This window comes from Micrasema longulum, unplaced genomic scaffold (assembly GCF_059751315.1).
Source record: "Micrasema longulum isolate JH-2025_06_02 unplaced genomic scaffold, ASM5975131v1 h1tg000696l, whole genome shotgun sequence".
In the NCBI taxonomy this organism is placed as follows: domain Eukaryota; kingdom Metazoa; phylum Arthropoda; class Insecta; order Trichoptera; family Brachycentridae; genus Micrasema; species Micrasema longulum.
The window spans coordinates 270,764-276,215 of record NW_028277892.1 but is presented as its reverse complement, the minus strand read 5'-3'; the positions used below and the strand labels follow the sequence as shown (position 1 = coordinate 276,215).

The following is a 5,452-nucleotide window of genomic DNA, read 5'->3' as shown; positions in this document are numbered from 1 at the left end:
AAACTAAATATAAGATAAAAAAGTGTGTTTTAAAACGCACATTTTAAATGTTAATTTAGGCTGTAATAATTTCGGTGCTGTAATTCGCAGTAATGAAAAATTTCAGTTGTTTTATTTTATTTTATTTTTATTTGTTAATAGACTATCAAACAAAGTGGAAAATAAAAAAAAATATTCTTACCCTAGCGTATTATCAATCGGGGCTATGGTTTTAAATTTTGGAAATTTTGAAATTACTCCGCCTGTGACGTAACAAGTTCTCTAGCGCGAGTTCTGCTGATGGTGATTGCCTTCCCATAAACCGCAAATCTATCGCAATACTCTGTCATTGACAATGTTTTGAGTTTGTACAAATTTTTGTTGACAATGACTGGATTCAACAACCCAAGGAATTGTTAATATCAACATATAACAAAAGAGATGTATAACATCTTATGGATGGGAATATATTAGTATATCCGGCGGCCTCCGTGGTGTAGTGGTCAAAACGCTTGACTCACGCACGGATGGTTCCGGGTTCGATTCCCGGTGAGAACACAAAAATTAAAATGTGATTTTTCTCAAGCCTGGGTGTTCTGTGATGTAATTCACCACTGTAATTGGGTCTCCTGGCCTGTTGTGGTGCAAAAATAATAATAATAATAATAATATAATAATAGTATTAATATTTGGATATATATTTTATTATTTTTTTAACTGTTTTTCAACATAATCACCAGATTTTTCAACGCATTTTTGTTGACGACTAATCCATATCTTATAAAAATTATAGTAAACACAGAATATTGTTTCCAATGTCATAGAATTTAAACAAAAACGAACTAATTAATCAATGAAACTTAGAACAGGGGGGTTTTATTTCGCTTACTTAAGGTGTTAGCATATAAATGGATAGTTATCTAAAGTATAGATATGAAAACATGACCAATGAGGGAAAGGATGTTATGTAGAATTTATTTCTTAAAATTTAGCACATAAGTGGAAGTTACAATAATTAAGTCTAAGATTTAATATATGGGAAGACATCACTCGGCTAAGAGGTGTTAACAGACGCGGGTCTCAGTGGGTAAGTGGAGTGAGGGAGGTCGCAAAGGGAACATAGTCAATAAAATGTAAACTGTACTTTTTTTTTCTTTTCTTCTCTTTTGGGCTTTAACTGTTTATATAATATTTTATTATATAAATAGCAACGCGTGTAATTATAAGTTAGTTAAATTCCTGACGATGAGGTTGTAACTTCGAAACCGGTCGAAGTGTAATGAAAAAAATTAAAGTGGTTTATACAAATTTATAAACAAAAAAGGGTTATTTTATTGACTGAAATGTGTTTAACAATTTTTAAGTTTAAGTTCAGTTAAGTTTCATTTAGAGTTTTAACATTTTTTTCGCCTAAACACGGACAAAATAATAACAAATTTTAATTGATAATAATTATTTTATTGTCTGAAATGTGTTTTGAAGCCTCTCCATCCATTTTTCCATCTAAAAAGTTTCATCCTTGCTTTGCACACGTCTCCCACTCGTACTTGTCCTATCGGACATTTCAAGTTCCTTGTTCGTACTATCCTAAGCTGCGCCTGCGGTTCATTCCCTTGACAATTCACAGAGCAAATTATAGCCAGCACACACAGCAAAGCAATTCTCCAGAAAGACTTCCTCATTTTGAATGAAATTTCACTGGAAAATTAAAAAAAATATATATATACACGCTTTTATTAATACAAGTACACAATAAGTTTGGCGCAATGATCTGTTGTTATCAATATAAGAGTCACACTTTTCATTAAACAGTAAAATTATCTTTTTTCTTGCATTATTACTTGGCCTAGCAAAAAAGGTCAAGTAAATATAAATATTAGACCGTTTATAAACACGGACGGAGAAATTTATTAAACATACACCAAATATTTAAAATTATACTTCGATAGTTAACGATTTTAACATTTACTAAAACTAAAATTAAATTACAGTTAATATTCTGTTTTAATATTATCCTGCCATAATCGGCAAAACAAAGTAAGCGACAAATAGTGAATTGTGCAGGAGGTCTTTTTGAATTTTTGCTCCATGTAGATATTTTTTAATAATTTGGTAAATGGGACTTATAATGGTTGGTTACTGCCAATACTAAAATGACAGCGAAATTTTTAAAACACCTCCCGCTTTTAAGATCGCGAGGGTAACGCTGTTTCGCCTATAACTCTGACAGAGGTTCGAGCTAGAGTAACCGCCTGCATTGTCGTCGGTTACGTTGTTTTGCTTGACTTAAAAATAATACGTCGGCATATTTTTTTAAGAGTGGAATGATGCGGAGTAATACATAGAAACTATAATTGGCCTATAATTTTGGTTTATTTATAAATACTGTATTTTTTGTTATAATGGCTGTTGTTTTCTTTTAATAAATAAAAATAAATTTTCCTGAACGTGGCAGGTAAATTCTATAGAGTTACGATGTTTTTAACACTTGTGCAGGGGGCAATAAGGAAGACTTTTCCTTAAAAAAACGCAATTCGTCAAAAATGTCGCTTACGTTGTTCTGCCGATTATGGCTCGATATATTTTAAAGGTAAATTATACGAGATTTTTCTTGAAAATCTAGAAATGATAATTACACCAGTTTAAAGTGTCACGGGATGGGGATGATGAAGGTAAATGTGTCACGGTACTCCGATTGGAGAGATTTTGAAGTGTCATGGAATAGCAGAGTTTTAGAGCGAAGTGTCACAGAATGCAAATAATTCGGGAGGAGAGTGTAACAGGATAGCAATGTTTCAGAGCAAAGTGTCATAGAATGTTAATGATTCGGGAGGAAAGTGTAAAAAACTGAAAAATGTACTCGTATACGGTGATGCAACTGTGGGTTTCAGCACTGTTAGACGATAGGTTCTTCACTGTTACGAAGCTGAAAGAAAAACACCGTTGGCTGTTGAAAAAGGAGTGGCAGGCCGTTGACTGCAGTGACTCCACGCAACATCGACCGCCGGATAACTACAGATGAATTGTGTCGCATTCTATCTAACTAAAGGAAGTATAATGATTTTTATCCGACAACTGTAGCTGAATTACAAATAACTATCGACGTGCTTAAAAACATGCTAAGCATTTGAGCGATCACAATGAACAATAATGAGCATGCTTAAGCTATCGCGTTCATAAGTCAACGCTTGTGTAACCTCAAAGTCGACGCTCGTGTTGGTTTGTTTTTTGTTTTCCTCGTAAATAAAAACAGTTCATTGGCAAAAAATCGGCGTTGACTATGAAAAATAATACAATATATTGCATTTGCAAAATAGTAAGGAGTATCTAATACAAAATAGTGAAAATTAAATTACAAACAATCATTATGGCATCTGCTTTTTTGACATTTGGCTTGCCAACAGCCGGGTAAATGCTATAAATAGCATGAAAAATAATAAATAAATAAATAAAAATAGTAGTTATGGAATATTTTTCATATTTACAGGGGTGAAATTCAAATATGTGATTGCGCAGCAGGATTATACGTAGCAAAACTTAAATATTTTGACATTTAATATAAGGTGTTCACGGATGTTCCATTGTGATAGCGAATACGATAAACAACCATGGTGCAAAATTGTCATCACGTCGCTTATTAGTACGTCGATAGTTATTTGTGATTGAGCTATTGGGATACACAAAGGTGTGTACTTTTAACCACAATGGAATACACGCCATTGTTAAAAGATGGACCAAAGCTGTGGAAATGGACAGAGATTATATTGAAAAGTGACAAATTAATCATCAATAGCGTGGTTTTCAATCTATGTTAATGAGATTTTAATTTCTTAGAGGAGAAGAAAATAAGAAGGCATTCGTTTTTGACTGACCCAGGAATATGAAGGTATTTAATTTTAACAATGTTTGATTATGTCCAAATGCTTGCAGACTGGCTGGATTTCCTCCCTAGGGAGTTGTTCATATTTAAATTTATTTCAACAGAGAGGGAAAGAGTTTTCGTGAAGAAATTTGGGAGTCTAGGCATTTACAGGGCTTATGACCTGTCATTGGCTGGTTTAAGTGGCCACTTTACACACTGTGTAACATTCACCATTCTGCCCATGTTTGAACATCCACATTTCCTCAACTCTTCCATCTGTTGACTTTTGTGAAGTGAAAGAGCTGAAACCTTTATCACGTGGGTGAGATTCATCCGGCTGAACCAAATCACCTACTAGGCAACGCCTGGAAACAATTTTCCAATTTTTATACTTCTTCTTTTACCAGGTAGTAATTCAACAATGTTTGATTATGTCCAAATGCTTGCAGACTGGCTGGATTTCCTCCCTAGGGAGTTGTTCATATTTAAATTTATTTCAACAGAGAGGGAAAGAGTTTTCGTGAAGAAATTTGGGAGTCTAGGCATTTACAGGGCTTATGACCTGTCATTGGCTGGTTTAAGTGGCCACTTTACACACTGTGTAACATTCACCATTCTGCCCATGTTTGAACATCCACATTTCCTCAACTCTTCCATCTGTTGACTTTTGTGAAGTGAAAGAGCTGTGTGAATGTTACACAGTGTGTAAAGTGGCCACTTAAACCAGCCAATGACAGGTCATAAGCCCTGTAAATGCCTAGACCCCCAAATTTCTTCACGAAAACTCTTTCCCTCTCTGTTGAAATAAATTTAAGTATTTAATTTTCACCACAGCGCCAATGTTTTGTTCTGTAACGATAGTTTTGAATCGATAATAATAATAATAATAACATACCAACACACTTCGTTTTTAGCACCTATGAAATTTAGCGCAAACGATATTTTAATTTTTTAGAAAGGTTATCTGGACACGTCCGAATATGTCGTTCTGAACAAAAACAATAAGGAAGTTCTGATAAATATGCATATTTATAAATATGAACATTGTCGATAAGAAAAATATCAATAAAAAAATAAGAAACGGAAAACATCAGATAACAATTACTATAATTAGTCTTGCATTCGTCTGCCGTATCTGTCGCATGCGAATAATGCAAAAGGTCCAGTATTTGAACGATGTCTTCCAGTAAAAACTTACATGGGGAGAATGGCTATCTCAGAAATTCAATCTCCGCAAGCTTAAACTGTAAGAACGGATAGTCAAATAAACCTTTATATCAAAAGGTCTAATACTAGAATACAATATTTCAAATGACGTGTTGATCGTTTTTACATCTTGCACGTATGCGATCTACAATCGACTTATTTATTTATTTATTCATTTATTAACGGACATTGTCCATGTATACAATTTATAAGGTTTAAATATTACAATAAAAGAATAGTTTAAAACATTAAAAAAAAAAAGAAAGAAGCATTGACAAACATAAGGGACATCGAGACAAGACTTGGTGTAATAATAATATATTATGTTTATCTGTCATTTTATTGTAAATTTACCTCTAAATTCTTTTAAATGTTACGTCAAAATCAGTTTTAAAGATAATCTTT

At 33.3% G+C, this 5,452-nt stretch overlaps 1 long non-coding RNA gene across 1 annotated transcript; it reads right to left on the bottom strand.

The window, feature by feature from the left end:
• Positions 1 to 1,326: 1,326 nt before the first annotated feature.
• Positions 1,327 to 4,819, bottom strand: LOC148279594 (uncharacterized). The gene is made up of 2 exons (XR_015822827.1): positions 4,737 to 4,819; positions 1,327 to 1,677 (listed from the first exon to the last, which is right to left on the bottom strand). It is a non-coding gene; the product is annotated as an uncharacterized LOC148279594 (long non-coding RNA).
• Positions 4,820 to 5,452: the final 633 nt, after the last annotated feature.